This window comes from Gadus macrocephalus, chromosome 18 (assembly GCF_031168955.1).
Source record: "Gadus macrocephalus chromosome 18, ASM3116895v1".
Classification (NCBI taxonomy): domain Eukaryota; kingdom Metazoa; phylum Chordata; class Actinopteri; order Gadiformes; family Gadidae; genus Gadus; species Gadus macrocephalus.
In genome coordinates this window covers 1,088,194-1,105,510 of record NC_082399.1, presented here as the reverse complement: position 1 = coordinate 1,105,510, position 17,317 = coordinate 1,088,194, and positions in this window count along the sequence as shown.

Sequence of the window (17,317 nt, the reverse complement as noted above, 5' to 3'; positions counted from 1 at the left end):
AGAGAGATGTTTCACTGGGAGAACGGTATAAGAAACCCCCTCTACAAGCTGTCACCACGGGCTATGATCATATGAGTCTGCCATACTGCTTCGCAGCTGTTAATATAACGTTTTGTACAATATGATTGGAAACCCAAATGGGTCTTAAACCTTAGAACTCATTTGGGTTAAACAGTGGTGGAACACGGGACACTAGAATCACCAGCGTATTGACGGGCGATGTTTGATTTGCATTCCAATTTGATTAACAAATGTTTAGTTCACCTGTGGTTGAAATGCTTCTCTCTACTCCCTGAGTCCTGCTCCATCAGCAACACCTGGCTACACCTCCACCAGGAGACGCCTCCACCAGGAGACGCAACTATACAGACGACCTTCCCATGATGCACTGCTTTCCCAAGATTCTAACCGACACCAAACCCTTAATGTAACATAACTAAGATACCTCAACGTAACCCATCTACAACTTCATGCCTACACTTAACCATATTTAACCGAATGCCTGAACATAACCATGTGTAACCAACACTTAAATTTAACCATCTCCAACCTATTATCCAAACCTAACTATCCCTTGATAAATTACTAACATAACACTTTTGAATGCGCCATGGGACATGTTTATTATGCTCACGCCGTCTGTATAGTTGCACCAGTCGGTCAGCCAATCAGAAGGGGAGGAGTCGTGACATAACCGTGGATCATGCGGTTGTGGTCACTGTGAGTGGGTGGAGGTCTGAGCCTGAAACAGAGATTCCATCAGAACCCTTTTCTATCTTTCTATCTGGATTCTATTGTAATCTCTCTTGTAACCCGCAGACGATCAACGAATATTAATCTGGTTGGTTTAGAAGTTATGCGTTAGATAATGTGATCATTCTTACAACAGCTAAGCTCTATTATATACTCGATATTGGTATAATATGAATATTCTTTGTGGTTGTTGGCATGTTGTGGATTCTCTTGATGAAGCATCACATTCAAATCCAAAGATAATCGGAGTTCTATCAAACTGTTGTATACTTGTTAATATCACATTCTTAATAAACACACCTTGCATGAACGCGTCTTTTTGACTGTTGAAAATAAATTGCTTTCCCTTCTTCCTCTAATCTCTTACCCTCCACCTCCTCTCTTCTCTTTCTGTATTGTACGCCAATTATTCTGATGTATAATGACTATACATGTATTTGTAGGCTAACAATACCGGTATGCCCTTTGGCCCGCTAAATGTCGTCCGGAGGATAATTAAATGAGAAAAGTCTGATTGATGGTATTTCACCTCATCTGTGAGAGATGAGAAACCTTTTACTCGGCGCTACCCTCTGCTGGCAGAAGTAGATATTGCATCAACATATAGCCAATGTCATGACATTGTTTTCCTGTTTACATAATCAGCAGTATTAATTTAGTTGATTTGCTGTGATGACGCAGAATATCCAGATGTCATCATTAATCCCAAAGGAAATGGTTTAACAGGCTGAAACTCGGGTTGCTCATTTGCATTTCCCCTAATTAAGAGACCTTGGAATTAATAAATCCGTATTAGATAGGCTATTACAACTGAAGGGGCTAGGCGTACAAGACACCATATTTGCCATTTCATCACCAAATGATACTTCCTCAAAGTAGTCTTGCACTTTTATAAAATTCCTTCGAGCCGGAGTTGAACCAGCGACCTAAGGATTTCAGACTCTTTCCACTACAGTCCTCCGCTCTACCAACTGAGCTATCGAAGGTGATGATGTGAACATGTAATTAAGAGTTTTACTTTCTTTGATATGGTATTTGCCATTTCTTTCCCCATTGATAATCCTTTAAATCCGTGACCACTTATCCGTGACCACGGATTTAGAAGAAATGGTAAATATGGTGTCAGAGAAAGTTAGTAGTTGCCAAAATATTTACGATAAATATTCTACATTACCGTCCACGTCCGTGCCTTCGATAGCTCAGTTGGTAGAGCGGAGGACTGTAGTGGAAAGTGTCTGTAATCCTTAGGTCGCTGGTTCAACTCCGGCTCGAAGGAATTTTATAGAAGTGCAAAACTACTTTGAGGAATTATCATTTGGGGAAGTAATGGCTAATACGGCATCAGAAAAACAGAGGCTGCGACACTTCTACAACACATTGAGTTGGTAGTATTAACATGCTATAGCGCCACACCTTCTATTTTGGAGATTTTCTCTCCATTATCGATTCAAAATATGCCTTCGATAGCTCAGTTGGTAGAGCGGAGGACTGTAGTGGAAAAAGTCTGAAATCCTTAGGTCGCTGGTTCAACTCCGGCTCGAAGGAATTCAATAGAAGTGCAAAACTACTTTGAGGAATTATAATTCGGGGATGTAATGGGAAAATGGCAACTGAAGAATAGATGTAATATTAACACGCTGTAACGCCACACCTTCTATATCTCACTCAAATCACGTGCTATTTCAGTAACGTAACCACGTATGTAATCATACGACTCTCGCACAGGCCCCGGTTAGAACCGTGCAGAGCACTGAAAACTGAACCGTGACCGAACGCAGAGGGAGCAGAGAACCCTCTAAAGCCGGGACTGCGGTCACGCTATCAACATTAAGGGGAAGCGCGGTCACGCCAGCTGCACTTAAAAAAGTGATTGCGCATCACATTGTGGTTGTGGTAGAACCTTGTACGGTAAAGAACTGTCGTCTTTTATTGGTCGTCAGCAAAAAAAACATACGGGGTAACACCGTTGTCTTTTATTGGTCGTCCCGAAAAAAAACATAAGGGGTAACACTGTCGGTATTTTTTGGTCGTCCTGAAAAAAAACATAAGGGGTAATACTGTCGTCTTTTATTGGTCGTCCCGAAAAAAAACATAAGGGGTAACACTGTCGTTTTTTATGGTCGTCAGAAAAAAAACATAAGGGGTAACACTGTCGGTATTTTTTGGTCGTCCCGAAAAAAAACAAAAGGGGTAACACCGTCGTCTTTTATTGGTCGTCCGGAAAAAAAACATAAGGGGTAACACTGTCGATATTTTTTGGTCGTCCCGAAAAAAAACATAACAGGTAACACTCGTCTTTTATTGGTCGTCCCGAAAAAAAACATAAGGGGTAAAACTGTCTTTTTTTATAGGTCGTCATAAGGGGTAACACTGTCGGTATTTTTTGGTCGTCCCGAAAAAAAACATAAGGAGTAACACTGTCTTTTGGTCGTCAGAAAAAAAAAATTAAGGGGTAACACTGTCGGTATTTTTTGGTCGTCCCGAAAAAAAACAAAAGGGGTAACACCGTCGTCTTTTATTGGTCGTCCGGAAAAAAAACATAAGGGGTAACACTGTCGATATTTTTTGGTCGTCCCGAAAAAAAACATAAGGAGTAACACTGTCTTTTGGTCGTCAGAAAAAAAAACTTAAGGGGTAACACTGTCGGTATTTTTTGGTCGTCCCGAAAAAAAACAAAAGGGGTAACACCGTCGTCTTTTATTGGTCGTCCGGAAAAAAAACATAAGGGGTAACACTGTCGATATTTTTTGGTCGTCCCGAAAAAAAACATAACAGGTAACACTGTCGTCTTTTATTGGTCGTCCGGAAAAAAAACATAAGGGGTAACACTGTCGTCTTTTATTGGTCGTCCCGAAAAAAAACATAAGGGGTAAAACTGTCTTTTTTTATAGGTCGTCATAAGGGGTAACACTGTCGGTATTTTTTGGTCGTCCCGAAAAAAAACATAAGGAGTAACACTGTCTTTTGGTCGTCAGAAAAAAAAACTTAAGGGGTAACACTGTCGGTATTTTTTGGTCGTCCCGAAAAAAAACAAAAGGGGTAACACCGTCGTCTTTTATTGGTCGTCCGGAAAAAAAACATAAGGGGTAACACTGTCGATATTTTTTGGTCGTCCCGAAAAAAAACATAAGGAGTAACACTGTCTTTTGGTCGTCAGAAAAAAAAACTTAAGGGGTAACACTGTCGGTATTTTTTGGTCGTCCCGAAAAAAAACAAAAGGGGTAACACCGTCGTCTTTTATTGGTCGTCCGAAAAAAAAACATAAGGGGTAACACTGTCGATATTTTTTGGTCGTCCCGAAAAAAAACATAACAGGTAACACTGTCGTCTTTTATTGGTCGTCCCGAAAAAAAACATAAGGGGTAACACTGTCGTCTTTTATTGGTCGTCCCGAAAAAAAACATAAGGGGTAACACTGTCGTCTTTTATTGGTCGTCCCGAAAAAAAACATAAGGGGTAAAACTGTCTTTTTTTATAGGTCGTCAGTGAAAAAAACCTAAGGGGTAACACTGTCGGTATTTTTTGGTCGTCCTGAAAAAAAACATAAGGGGTAACACTGTCGTCTTTTATTGGTCGTCCCGAAAAAAAACATAAGGAGTAACACTGTCTTTTGGTCGTCAGAAAAAAAAACATAAGGGAAAAACTGTCGGTATTTTTTGGTCGCCCCGAAAAAAAACATAAGGGGTAACACTTGTCTTTTATTGGTCGTCCCGAAAAAAACATAAGGGGTAACACTGTCGTCTTTTATTGGTCGTCAGCAAAAAAAACATAAGGGGTAACACTGTCGGTATTTTTTGGTCGTCCCGAAAAAAAACATAAGGGGTAACACTGTCGGTATTTTTTGGTCGTCCTGAAAAAAAACATAAGGGGTAATACTGTCGTCTTTTATTGGTCGTCCCGAAAAAAAACATAAGGGGTAACACTGTCGTTTTTTATGGTCGTCAGAAAAAAAACATAAGGGGTAACACTGTCGGTATTTTTTGGTCGTCCCGAAAAAAACCAAAAGGGGTAACACCGTCGTCTTTTATTGGTCGTCTGGAAAAAAAACATAAGGGGTAACACTGTCGATATTTTTTGGTCGTCCCGAAAAAAAACATAACAGGTAACAATGTCGTCTTTTATTGGTCGTCCCGAAAAAAAACATAAGGGGTAACACTGTCGTCTTTTATTGGTCGTCCCGAAAAAAAACATAAGGAGTAACACTGTCTTTTGGTCGTCAGAAAAAAAAACATAAGGGGTAACACTGTCGGTATTTTTTGGTCGCCCCGAAAAAAAACATAAGGGGTAACACTGTCTTTTTTTATAGGTCGTCAGAGAAAAAAACCTAAGGGGTAACACTGTCTGTATTTTTTGGTCGTCCTGAAAAAAAACATAAGGGGTAACACTGTCGTCTTTTATTGGTCGTCCCGAAAAAAAACATAAGGAGTAACACTGTCTTTTGATCGTCAGAAAAAAAAACATAAGGGGTAACACTGTCGGTATTTTTTGGTCGCCCCGAAAAAAAACATAAGGGGTAACACTGTCGTCTTTTATTGGTCGTCAGCAAAAAAAACATAAGGGGTAACACTGTCGGTATTTTTTGGTCGTACCGAAAAAAAAAAAAAGGGGTAACACTGTCGTCTTTTATTGGTCGTCCCGAAAAAAAACATAAGGGGTAACACTGTCTTTTTTTATAGGTCGTCAGAAAAAAAAACATAAGGGGTAACACTGTCGGTATTTTTTGGTCGTCCTGAAAAAAAACATAAGGGGTAACACTGTCGGTATTTTTTGGTCGTCCCGAAAAAAAAAATAAGGAGTAACACTGTCGATATTTTTTGGTCGTCCCGAAAAAAAACATAACAGGTAACACTGTCGTCTTTTATTGGTCGTCCCGAAAAAAAACATAAGGGGTTACACTGTCGTCTTTTATTGGTCGTCCCGAAAAAAAACATAAGGGGTAAAACTGTCTTTTTTTATAGGTCGTCAGTGAAAAAAACCTAAGGGGTAACACTGTCGGTATTTTTTGGTCGTCCTGAAAAAAAACATAAGGGGTAACACTGTCGTCTTTTATTGGTCGTCCCGAAAAAAAACATAAGGAGTAACACTGTCTTTTGGTCGTCAGAAAAAAAAACATAAGGGGTAACACTGTCGGTATTTTTTGGTCGTCCCGAAAAAAAACATAAGGAGTAACACTGTCGATATTTTTTGGTCGTCCCGAAAAAAAACTTAACAGGTAACACTGTCGTCTTTTATTGGTCGTCCCGAAAAAAAACATAAGGGGTTACACTGTCGTCTTTTATTGGTCGTCCCGAAAAAAAACATAAGGGGTTACACTGTCGTCTTTTATTGGTCGTCCCGAAAAAAAAAAAAAGGGGTAACACTGTCGTCTTTTATTGGTCGTCCCGAAAAAAAACATAAGGGGTAACACTGTCTTTTTTTATAGGTCGTCAGAAAAAAAAACATAAGGGGTAACACTGTCGGTATTTTTTGGTCGTCCTGAAAAAAAACATAAGGGGTAATACTGTCGTCTTTTATTGGTCGTCCCGAAAAAAAACATGAGGGGTAACACTGTCGTTTTTTATGGTCGTCAGAAAAAAAACATAAGGGGTAACACTGTCGGTATTTTTTGGTCGTCCCGAAAAAAAACATAAGGAGTAACACTGTCGATATTTTTTGGTCGTCCCGAAAAAAAACATAAGGAGTAACACTGTCTTTTGGTCGTCAGAAAAAAAAACATAAGGGGTAACACTGTCGGTATTTTTTGGTCGCCCCGAAAAAAAACATAAGGGGTAACACTGTCGTCTTTTATTGGTCGTCAGCAAAAAAAACATAAGGGGTAACACTTGTCTTTTATTGGTCGTCCCGGAAAAAAACATAAGGGGTAACACTGTCGTCTTTTATTGGTCGTCAGCAAAAAAAACATAAGGGGTAACACTGTCGGTATTTTTTGGTCGTCCCGAAAAAAAACATAAGGGGTAACACTGTCGTCTTTTATTGGTCGTCCCGAAAAAAAACATAAGGGGTAACACTGTCGTCTTTTATTGGTCGTCAGCAAAAAAAACATAAGGGGTAACACTGTCGGTATTTTTTGGTCGTCCCGAAAAAAAACATAAGGGGTAACACTGTCGTCTTTTATTGGTCGTCCCGAAAAAAAACATAAGGGGTAACACTGTCTTTTGGTCGTCAGAAAAAAAAACATAAGGGGTAACACTGTCGGTATTTTTTGGTCCCCCCGAAAAAAAACATAAGGGGTAACACTTGTCTTTTATTGGTCGTCCCGAAAAAAACATAAGGGGTAACACTGTCGATATTTTTTGGTCGTCCCGAAAAAAAACATAACAGGTAACACTGTCGTCTTTTATTGGTCGTCCGGAAAAAAAACATAAGGGGTAACACTGTCGTCTTTTATTGGTCGTCCCGAAAAAAAACATAAGGGGTAAAACTGTCTTTTTTTATAGGTCGTCATAAGGGGTAACACTGTCGGTATTTTTTGGTCGTCCGGAAAAAAAACATAAGGGGTAACACTGTCGTCTTTTATTGGTCGTCCCGAAAAAAAACATAAGGGGTAAAACTGTCTTTTTTTATAGGTCGTCATAAGGGGTAACACTGTCGGTATTTTTTGGTCGTCCCGAAAAAAAACATAAGGAGTAACACTGTCTTTTGGTCGTCAGAAAAAAAAACTTAAGGGGTAACACTGTCGATATTTTTTGGTCGTCCCGAAAAAAAACATAACAGGTAACACTGTCGTCTTTTATTGGTCGTCCCGAAAAAAAACATAAGGGGTTACACTGTCGTCTTTTATTGGTCGTCCCGAAAAAAAACATAAGGGGTTACACTGTCGTCTTTTATTGGTCGTCCCGAAAAAAAAAAAAAGGGGTAACACTGTCGTCTTTTATTGGTCGTCCCGAAAAAAAACATAAGGGGTAACACTGTCTTTTTTTATAGGTCGTCAGAAAAAAAAACATAAGGGGTAACACTGTCGGTATTTTTTGGTCGTCAGCAAAAAAAACATACGGGGTAACACCGTTGTCTTTTATTGGTCGTCCCGAAAAAAAACATAAGGGGTAACACTGTCGGTATTTTTTGGTCGTCCTGAAAAAAAACATAAGGGGTAATACTGTCGTCTTTTATTGGTCGTCCCGAAAAAAAACATAAGGGGTAACACTGTCGTTTTTTATGGTCGTCAGAAAAAAAACATAAGGGGTAACACTGTCGGTATTTTTTGGTCGTCCCGAAAAAAAACAAAAGGGGTAACACCGTCGTCTTTTATTGGTCGTCCGGAAAAAAAACATAAGGGGTAACACTGTCGATATTTTTTGGTCGTCCCGAAAAAAAACATAACAGGTAACACTCGTCTTTTATTGGTCGTCCCGAAAAAAAACATAAGGGGTAAAACTGTCTTTTTTTATAGGTCGTCATAAGGGGTAACACTGTCGGTATTTTTTGGTCGTCCCGAAAAAAAACATAAGGAGTAACACTGTCTTTTGGTCGTCAGAAAAAAAAAATTAAGGGGTAACACTGTCGGTATTTTTTGGTCGTCCCGAAAAAAAACAAAAGGGGTAACACCGTCGTCTTTTATTGGTCGTCCGGAAAAAAAACATAAGGGGTAACACTGTCGATATTTTTTGGTCGTCCCGAAAAAAAACATAAGGAGTAACACTGTCTTTTGGTCGTCAGAAAAAAAAACTTAAGGGGTAACACTGTCGGTATTTTTTGGTCGTCCCGAAAAAAAACAAAAGGGGTAACACCGTCGTCTTTTATTGGTCGTCCGGAAAAAAAACATAAGGGGTAACACTGTCGATATTTTTTGGTCGTCCCGAAAAAAAACATAACAGGTAACACTGTCGTCTTTTATTGGTCGTCCGGAAAAAAAACATAAGGGGTAACACTGTCGTCTTTTATTGGTCGTCCCGAAAAAAAACATAAGGGGTAAAACTGTCTTTTTTTATAGGTCGTCATAAGGGGTAACACTGTCGGTATTTTTTGGTCGTCCCGAAAAAAAACATAAGGAGTAACACTGTCTTTTGGTCGTCAGAAAAAAAAACTTAAGGGGTAACACTGTCGGTATTTTTTGGTCGTCCCGAAAAAAAACAAAAGGGGTAACACCGTCGTCTTTTATTGGTCGTCCGGAAAAAAAACATAAGGGGTAACACTGTCGATATTTTTTGGTCGTCCCGAAAAAAAACATAAGGAGTAACACTGTCTTTTGGTCGTCAGAAAAAAAAACTTAAGGGGTAACACTGTCGGTATTTTTTGGTCGTCCCGAAAAAAAACAAAAGGGGTAACACCGTCGTCTTTTATTGGTCGTCCGAAAAAAAAACATAAGGGGTAACACTGTCGATATTTTTTGGTCGTCCCGAAAAAAAACATAACAGGTAACACTGTCGTCTTTTATTGGTCGTCCCGAAAAAAAACATAAGGGGTAACACTGTCGTCTTTTATTGGTCGTCCCGAAAAAAAACATAAGGGGTAACACTGTCGTCTTTTATTGGTCGTCCCGAAAAAAAACATAAGGGGTAAAACTGTATTTTTTTATAGGTCGTCAGTGAAAAAAACCTAAGGGGTAACACTGTCGGTATTTTTTGGTCGTCCTGAAAAAAAACATAAGGGGTAACACTGTCGTCTTTTATTGGTCGTCCCGAAAAAAAACATAAGGAGTAACACTGTCTTTTGGTCGTCAGAAAAAAAAACATAAGGGAAAAACTGTCGGTATTTTTTGGTCGCCCCGAAAAAAAACATAAGGGGTAACACTTGTCTTTTATTGGTCGTCCCGAAAAAAACATAAGGGGTAACACTGTCGTCTTTTATTGGTCGTCAGCAAAAAAAACATAAGGGGTAACACTGTCGGTATTTTTTGGTCGTCCCGAAAAAAAACATAAGGGGTAACACTGTCGGTATTTTTTGGTCGTCCTGAAAAAAAACATAAGGGGTAATACTGTCGTCTTTTATTGGTCGTCCCGAAAAAAAACATAAGGGGTAACACTGTCGTTTTTTATGGTCGTCAGAAAAAAAACATAAGGGGTAACACTGTCGGTATTTTTTGGTCGTCCCGAAAAAAACCAAAAGGGGTAACACCGTCGTCTTTTATTGGTCGTCTGGAAAAAAAACATAAGGGGTAACACTGTCGATATTTTTTGGTCGTCCCGAAAAAAAACATAACAGGTAACAATGTCGTCTTTTATTGGTCGTCCCGAAAAAAAACATAAGGGGTAACACTGTCGTCTTTTATTGGTCGTCCCGAAAAAAAACATAAGGAGTAACACTGTCTTTTGGTCGTCAGAAAAAAAAACATAAGGGGTAACACTGTCGGTATTTTTTGGTCGCCCCGAAAAAAAACATAAGGGGTAACACTGTCTTTTTTTATAGGTCGTCAGAGAAAAAAACCTAAGGGGTAACACTGTCTGTATTTTTTGGTCGTCCTGAAAAAAAACATAAGGGGTAACACTGTCGTCTTTTATTGGTCGTCCCGAAAAAAAACATAAGGAGTAACACTGTCTTTTGATCGTCAGAAAAAAAAACATAAGGGGTAACACTGTCGGTATTTTTTGGTCGCCCCGAAAAAAAACATAAGGGGTAACACTGTCGTCTTTTATTGGTCGTCAGCAAAAAAAACATAAGGGGTAACACTGTCGGTATTTTTTGGTCGTACCGAAAAAAAAAAAAAGGGGTAACACTGTCGTCTTTTATTGGTCGTCCCGAAAAAAAACATAAGGGGTAACACTGTCTTTTTTTATAGGTCGTCAGAAAAAAAAACATAAGGGGTAACACTGTCGGTATTTTTTGGTCGTCCTGAAAAAAAACATAAGGGGTAACACTGTCGGTATTTTTTGGTCGTCCCGAAAAAAAAAATAAGGAGTAACACTGTCGATATTTTTTGGTCGTCCCGAAAAAAAACATAACAGGTAACACTGTCGTCTTTTATTGGTCGTCCCGAAAAAAAACATAAGGGGTTACACTGTCGTCTTTTATTGGTCGTCCCGAAAAAAAACATAAGGGGTAAAACTGTCTTTTTTTATAGGTCGTCAGTGAAAAAAACCTAAGGGGTAACACTGTCGGTATTTTTTGGTCGTCCTGAAAAAAAACATAAGGGGTAACACTGTCGTCTTTTATTGGTCGTCCCGAAAAAAAACATAAGGAGTAACACTGTCTTTTGGTCGTCAGAAAAAAAAACATAAGGGGTAACACTGTCGGTATTTTTTGGTCGTCCCGAAAAAAAACATAAGGAGTAACACTGTCGATATTTTTTGGTCGTCCCGAAAAAAAACTTAACAGGTAACACTGTCGTCTTTTATTGGTCGTCCCGAAAAAAAACATAAGGGGTTACACTGTCGTCTTTTATTGGTCGTCCCGAAAAAAAACATAAGGGGTTACACTGTCGTCTTTTATTGGTCGTCCCGAAAAAAAAAAAAAGGGGTAACACTGTCGTCTTTTATTGGTCGTCCCGAAAAAAAACATAAGGGGTAACACTGTCTTTTTTTATAGGTCGTCAGAAAAAAAAACATAAGGGGTAACACTGTCGGTATTTTTTGGTCGTCCTGAAAAAAAACATAAGGGGTAATACTGTCGTCTTTTATTGGTCGTCCCGAAAAAAAACATGAGGGGTAACACTGTCGTTTTTTATGGTCGTCAGAAAAAAAACATAAGGGGTAACACTGTCGGTATTTTTTGGTCGTCCCGAAAAAAAACATAAGGAGTAACACTGTCGATATTTTTTGGTCGTCCCGAAAAAAAACATAAGGAGTAACACTGTCTTTTGGTCGTCAGAAAAAAAAACATAAGGGGTAACACTGTCGGTATTTTTTGGTCGCCCCGAAAAAAAACATAAGGGGTAACACTGTCGTCTTTTATTGGTCGTCAGCAAAAAAAACATAAGGGGTAACACTTGTCTTTTATTGGTCGTCCCGGAAAAAAACATAAGGGGTAACACTGTCGTCTTTTATTGGTCGTCAGCAAAAAAAACATAAGGGGTAACACTGTCGGTATTTTTTGGTCGTCCCGAAAAAAAACATAAGGGGTAACACTGTCGTCTTTTATTGGTCGTCCCGAAAAAAAACATAAGGGGTAACACTGTCGTCTTTTATTGGTCGTCAGCAAAAAAAACATAAGGGGTAACACTGTCGGTATTTTTTGGTCGTCCCGAAAAAAAACATAAGGGGTAACACTGTCGTCTTTTATTGGTCGTCCCGAAAAAAAACATAAGGGGTAACACTGTCTTTTGGTCGTCAGAAAAAAAAACATAAGGGGTAACACTGTCGGTATTTTTTGGTCCCCCCGAAAAAAAACATAAGGGGTAACACTTGTCTTTTATTGGTCGTCCCGAAAAAAACATAAGGGGTAACACTGTCGATATTTTTTGGTCGTCCCGAAAAAAAACATAACAGGTAACACTGTCGTCTTTTATTGGTCGTCCGGAAAAAAAACATAAGGGGTAACACTGTCGTCTTTTATTGGTCGTCCCGAAAAAAAACATAAGGGGTAAAACTGTCTTTTTTTATAGGTCGTCATAAGGGGTAACACTGTCGGTATTTTTTGGTCGTCCGGAAAAAAAACATAAGGGGTAACACTGTCGTCTTTTATTGGTCGTCCCGAAAAAAAACATAAGGGGTAAAACTGTCTTTTTTTATAGGTCGTCATAAGGGGTAACACTGTCGGTATTTTTTGGTCGTCCCGAAAAAAAACATAAGGAGTAACACTGTCTTTTGGTCGTCAGAAAAAAAAACTTAAGGGGTAACACTGTCGATATTTTTTGGTCGTCCCGAAAAAAAACATAACAGGTAACACTGTCGTCTTTTATTGGTCGTCCCGAAAAAAAACATAAGGGGTTACACTGTCGTCTTTTATTGGTCGTCCCGAAAAAAAACATAAGGGGTTACACTGTCGTCTTTTATTGGTCGTCCCGAAAAAAAAAAAAAGGGGTAACACTGTCGTCTTTTATTGGTCGTCCCGAAAAAAAACATAAGGGGTAACACTGTCTTTTTTTATAGGTCGTCAGAAAAAAAAACATAAGGGGTAACACTGTCGGTATTTTTTGGTCGTCCTGAAAAAAAACATAAGGGGTAATACTGTCGTCTTTTATTGGTCGTCCCGAAAAAAAACATGAGGGGTAACACTGTCGTTTTTTATGGTCGTCAGAAAAAAAACATAAGGGGTAACACTGTCGGTATTTTTTGGTCGTCCCGAAAAAAAACATAAGGAGTAACACTGTCGATATTTTTTGGTCGTCCCGAAAAAAAACATAAGGAGTAACACTGTCTTTTGGTCGTCAGAAAAAAAAACATAAGGGGTAACACTGTCGGTATTTTTTGGTCGCCCCGAAAAAAAACATAAGGGGTAACACTGTCGTCTTTTATTGGTCGTCAGCAAAAAAAACATAAGGGGTAACACTTGTCTTTTATTGGTCGTCCCGAAAAAAACATAAGGGGTAACTCTGTCGTCTTTTATTGGTCGTCAGCAAAAAAAACATAAGGGGTAACACTGTCGGTATTTTTTGGTCGTCCCGAAAAAAAACATAAGGGGTAACACTGTCGTCTTTTATTGGTCGTCCCGAAAAAAAACATAAGGGGTAACACTGTCTTTTGGTCGTCAGAAAAAAAAACATAAGGGGTAACACTGTCGGTATTTTTTGGTCCCCCCGAAAAAAAACATAAGGGGTAACACTTGTCTTTTATTGGTCGTCCCGAAAAAAACATAAGGGGTAACACTGTCGATATTTTTTGGTCGTCCCGAAAAAAAACATAACAGGTAACACTGTCGTCTTTTATTGGTCGTCCGGAAAAAAAACATAAGGGGTAACACTGTCGTCTTTTATTGGTCGTCCCGAAAAAAAACATAAGGGGTAAAACTGTCTTTTTTTATAGGTCGTCATAAGGGGTAACACTGTCGGTATTTTTTGGTCGTCCCGAAAAAAAACATAAGGAGTAACACTGTCTTTTGGTCGTCAGAAAAAAAAACTTAAGGGGTAACACTGTCGGTATTATTTGGTCGTCCCGAAAAAAAACAAAAGGGGTAACACCGTCGTCTTTTATTGGTCGTCCGGAAAAAAAACATAAGGGGTAACACTGTCGATATTTTTTGGTCGTCCCGAAAAAAAACATAAGGAGTAACACTGTCTTTTGGTCGTCAGAAAAAAAAACTTAAGGGGTAACACTGTCGGTATTTTTTGGTCGTCCCGAAAAAAAACAAAAGGGGTAACACCGTCGTCTTTTATTGGTCGTCCGGAAAAAAAACATAAGGGGTAACACTGTCGATATTTTTTGGTCGTCCCGAAAAAAAACATAACAGGTAACACTGTCGTCTTTTATTGGTCGTCCCGAAAAAAAACATAAGGGGTAACACTGTCGATATTTTTTGGTCGTCCCGAAAAAAAACATAAGGAGTAACACTGTCTTTTGGTCGTCAGAAAAAAAAACTTAAGGGGTAACACTGTCGGTATTTTTTGGTCGTCCCGAAAAAAAACAAAAGGGGTAACACCGTCGTCTTTTATTGGTCGTCCGGAAAAAAAACATAAGGGGTAACACTGTCGATATTTTTTGGTCGTCCCGAAAAAAAACATAAGGAGTAACACTGTCTTTTGGTCGTCAGAAAAAAAAACTTAAGGGGTAACACTGTCGGTATTTTTTGGTCGTCCCGAAAAAAAACAAAAGGGGTAACACCGTCGTCTTTTATTGGTCGTCCGAAAAAAAAACATAAGGGGTAACACTGTCGATATTTTTTGGTCGTCCCGAAAAAAAACATAACAGGTAACACTGTCGTCTTTTATTGGTCGTCCCGAAAAAAAACATAAGGGGTAACACTGTCGTCTTTTATTGGTCGTCCCGAAAAAAAACATAAGGGGTAACACTGTCGTCTTTTATTGGTCGTCCCGAAAAAAAACATAAGGGGTAAAACTGTCTTTTTTTATAGGTCGTCAGTGAAAAAAACCTAAGGGGTAACACTGTCGGTATTTTTTGGTCGTCCTGAAAAAAAACATAAGGGGTAACACTGTCGTCTTTTATTGGTCGTCCCGAAAAAAAACATAAGGAGTAACACTGTCTTTTGGTCGTCAGAAAAAAAAACATAAGGGAAAAACTGTCGGTATTTTTTGGTCGCCCCGAAAAAAAACATAAGGGGTAACACTTGTCTTTTATTGGTCGTCCCGAAAAAAACATAAGGGGTAACACTGTCGTCTTTTATTGGTCGTCAGCAAAAAAAACATAAGGGGTAACACTGTCGGTATTTTTTGGTCGTCCCGAAAAAAAACATAAGGGGTAACACTGTCGGTATTTTTTGGTCGTCCTGAAAAAAAACATAAGGGGTAATACTGTCGTCTTTTATTGGTCGTCCCGAAAAAAAACATAAGGGGTAACACTGTCGTTTTTTATGGTCGTCAGAAAAAAAACATAAGGGGTAACACTGTCGGTATTTTTTGGTCGTCCCGAAAAAAACCAAAAGGGGTAACACCGTCGTCTTTTATTGGTCGTCTGGAAAAAAAACATAAGGGGTAACACTGTCGATATTTTTTGGTCGTCCCGAAAAAAAACATAACAGGTAACAATGTCGTCTTTTATTGGTCGTCCCGAAAAAAAACATAAGGGGTAACACTGTCGTCTTTTATTGGTCGTCCCGAAAAAAAACATAAGGAGTAACACTGTCTTTTGGTCGTCAGAAAAAAAAACATAAGGGGTAACACTGTCGGTATTTTTTGGTCGCCCCGAAAAAAAACATAAGGGGTAACACTGTCTTTTTTTATAGGTCGTCAGAGAAAAAAACCTAAGGGGTAACACTGTCTGTATTTTTTGGTCGTCCTGAAAAAAAACATAAGGGGTAACACTGTCGTCTTTTATTGGTCGTCCCGAAAAAAAACATAAGGAGTAACACTGTCTTTTGATCGTCAGAAAAAAAAACATAAGGGGTAACACTGTCGGTATTTTTTGGTCGCCCCGAAAAAAAACATAAGGGGTAACACTGTCGTCTTTTATTGGTCGTCAGCAAAAAAAACATAAGGGGTAACACTGTCGGTATTTTTTGGTCGTACCGAAAAAAAAAAAAAGGGGTAACACTGTCGTCTTTTATTGGTCGTCCCGAAAAAAAACATAAGGGGTAACACTGTCTTTTTTTATAGGTCGTCAGAAAAAAAAACATACGGGGTAACACTGTCGGTATTTTTTGGTCGTCCTGAAAAAAAACATAAGGGGTAACACTGTCGGTATTTTTTGGTCGTCCCGAAAAAAAAAATAAGGAGTAACACTGTCGATATTTTTTGGTCGTCCCGAAAAAAAACATAACAGGTAACACTGTCGTCTTTTATTGGTCGTCCCGAAAAAAAACATAAGGGGTTACACTGTCGTCTTTTATTGGTCGTCCCGAAAAAAAACATAAGGGGTAAAACTGTCTTTTTTTATAGGTCGTCAGTGAAAAAAACCTAAGGGGTAACACTGTCGGTATTTTTTGGTCGTCCTGAAAAAAAACATAAGGGGTAACACTGTCGTCTTTTATTGGTCGTCCCGAAAAAAAACATAAGGAGTAACACTGTCTTTTGGTCGTCAGAAAAAAAAACATAAGGGGTAACACTGTCGGTATTTTTTGGTCGTCCCGAAAAAAAACATAAGGAGTAACACTGTCGATATTTTTTGGTCGTCCCGAAAAAAAACTTAACAGGTAACACTGTCGTCTTTTATTGGTCGTCCCGAAAAAAAACATAAGGGGTTACACTGTCGTCTTTTATTGGTCGTCCCGAAAAAAAACATAAGGGGTTACACTGTCGTCTTTTATTGGTCGTCCCGAAAAAAAAAAAAAGGGGTAACACTGTCGTCTTTTATTGGTCGTCCCGAAAAAAAACATAAGGGGTAACACTGTCTTTTTTTATAGGTCGTCAGAAAAAAAAACATAAGGGGTAACACTGTCGGTATTTTTTGGTCGTCCTGAAAAAAAACATAAGGGGTAATACTGTCGTCTTTTATTGGTCGTCCCGAAAAAAAACATGAGGGGTAACACTGTCGTTTTTTATGGTCGTCAGAAAAAAAACATAAGGGGTAACACTGTCGGTATTTTTTGGTCGTCCCGAAAAAAAACATAAGGAGTAACACTGTCGATATTTTTTGGTCGTCCCGAAAAAAAACATAAGGAGTAACACTGTCTTTTGGTCGTCAGAAAAAAAAACATAAGGGGTAACACTGTCGGTATTTTTTGGTCGCCCCGAAAAAAAACATAAGGGGTAACACTGTCGTCTTTTATTGGTCGTCAGCAAAAAAAACATAAGGGGTAACACTTGTCTTTTATTGGTCGTCCCGGAAAAAAACATAAGGGGTAACACTGTCGTCTTTTATTGGTCGTCAGCAAAAAAAACATAAGGGGTAACACTGTCGGTATTTTTTGGTCGTCCCGAAAAAAAACATAAGGGGTAACACTGTCGTCTTTTATTGGTCGTCCCGAAAAAAAACATAAGGGGTAACACTGTCTTTTGGTCGTCAGAAAAAAAAACATAAGGGGTAACACTGTCGGTATTTTTTGGTCCCCCCGAAAAAAAACATAAGGGGTAACACTTGTCTTTTATTGGTCGTCCCGAAAAAAACATAAGGGGTAACACTGTCGATATTTTTTGGTCGTC